The 1,910-nt window shown below is 35.2% G+C and overlaps 1 pseudogene; it reads right to left on the reverse strand.

Annotated features, from left to right (window-relative positions):
* Positions 1-560: 560 nt before the first annotated feature.
* LOC131395466 (dynein axonemal assembly factor 11-like) lies at positions 561-1,337 on the reverse strand (annotated as a pseudogene).
* Between the last annotated feature and the right edge of the window lie 573 nt (positions 1,338-1,910).

Here is a 1,910-nt window from a genome sequence, read left to right on the forward strand (position 1 = left end):
TCTTTCTTCCCATGTGTACCTAATACTCTAAATTTTAACACTGTAGATTAATTTGCCCATTTTAAATAAACCTTTATATAAAAGGATTCTTATATATTTATTTATATTATATACACATTTATTTATATGTATTTTTGATTTGGTTTTTCCTTATTTGTCCTTTAGAAATGTGTTTTTCTGTATAATTCTTCTATAATTCTCTTTCTGTTATGCTTTTCTCTCAGGTACACACAGAGTAGTGTTGCTGGATCATAGGATAGGCATATGGTCAAATATAGCAGATGATTTCCAAAATGTTCTGCAAAGAGTTGGTGGTAATTTTTTGAGCATTTTCATTAGCCAATGCTTTATATAGACAAATAATCAGCTATAGCATATTAAGGTACACATTTTAACCTTAAACTAGTTTAAGTAGTACTATACAAAGTAGGAGAGTTAAAACACTAGAGTAGTAATATTGATAAATTACTCTGTTTACCCTGTAAACATTATGCATACACTCTGCACGGAGTAAAACTGAGTCTCATGGGTCACAACCAATGACAATGCAGCATGATATTTCAAATCAATGGAGGCATTCCAGGGTTATCTGCAAGCTGTGGCTCTTCATCACTTGATATAATTTTGGTTCAGAACCATCACTTCTGGGTGTGTGTTTTTCGTCTTGAACTATATTAGCTACATGAGGGAATGCATATTTTTTAGAATCTACTTCTAGTTTCTCAGTTTGCTTGCTTCTTTTGTTTGTTTGCTCTCTGCTGATGTCCAAGATAGTTTTCACAAACCTAGACACTCTTCTGCCACCTGTTATTATTTCTTCTATTTTGGGCATGCAGATTACTAAATGCCCTGTTGTCTGAGATTTCCTAAAAGAGCTGCTGTAAGATTTGACCTCTGCAGGAAGTACAAGCTGAAATGACTCTCCTTTGACCATTACATGCACATAATACTGACTGCACATCGACATCAATTACCTGTACCCGTAGACAGCAAGATCCAGGATGACCTGGTTATGTTTTTCACCATCTTTCAAAAAGAAGTTGACTTTGGGCTCATTTATTTGTAGGGCTATTCCGTCTTCAGTAATCCAAGTTCTGAGTGGGTTACCTTTCTTTCTTTGCAGTACTTAATGTTTCTTGGTCTTTCTATCATTTTTCTTTATGTCTAAAAGTTTCCAATCTAGATTCAGGAGTAAACTCAGAGGGCTTATACCGGAATGCATGGTCTTCTTTACGTTCTTTTAATTTCTCTTGGTTGAGTGCCTCTTCCTGCTTTTCTAGTGTCTGGTGGTCTTTGTTCTCTAAAGAACAGTGGGCTAGCAGCGATGATATCTGCATACGAGCGTCCATCAAAGACTGAGGTACTTTTCTTCTTGTCTGTTTTTATGCTATTCTTCAAGATTCCTCTGAGCCAATTTTCTGTGTTTAGCACATTTGAAACAATATGCTTTTCCTGCCCAATTACTGGATAATTCTTCAATTCTTGAATCCCTTCTGAACTCCCTTTCTTTATCATTCCACGCTTTAATTGTTGAAGAGTGGCCACTACCAACTTTCTGTATCATTCAAAGTCAGCACTTGAATTACACATGCAAAAGAACTTCTGATGGATGCTGTGCTGCAAGGTTTTACAGTTGCCCACCTCTCCAATGAAATTTACAGTCAAGGTAAATTTTTTCAGCTTTTCAGATCCTCCCAAATTTTCAATTTTTTTCAGTGTTGTTTAAAGCTAAATTAAAATATTCAAGTTTCTTGAGTTTGTTAACAATTTTAATTTCTCCAATGGGATTATTTTGAAGGTATAGAATTTTTAAATCCTGCCATTATTTGTCAATATGATCTATCTTTCTATTTCCTGTTGACGAAGGAGAGTTCCTCCAGGGAAAACTTTACAGTCACTGTGTCTGGCAA

The sequence above is a fragment of the Diceros bicornis genome, chromosome 31 (assembly GCF_020826845.1).
Source record: "Diceros bicornis minor isolate mBicDic1 chromosome 31, mDicBic1.mat.cur, whole genome shotgun sequence".
NCBI lineage: Eukaryota > Metazoa > Chordata > Mammalia > Perissodactyla > Rhinocerotidae > Diceros > Diceros bicornis.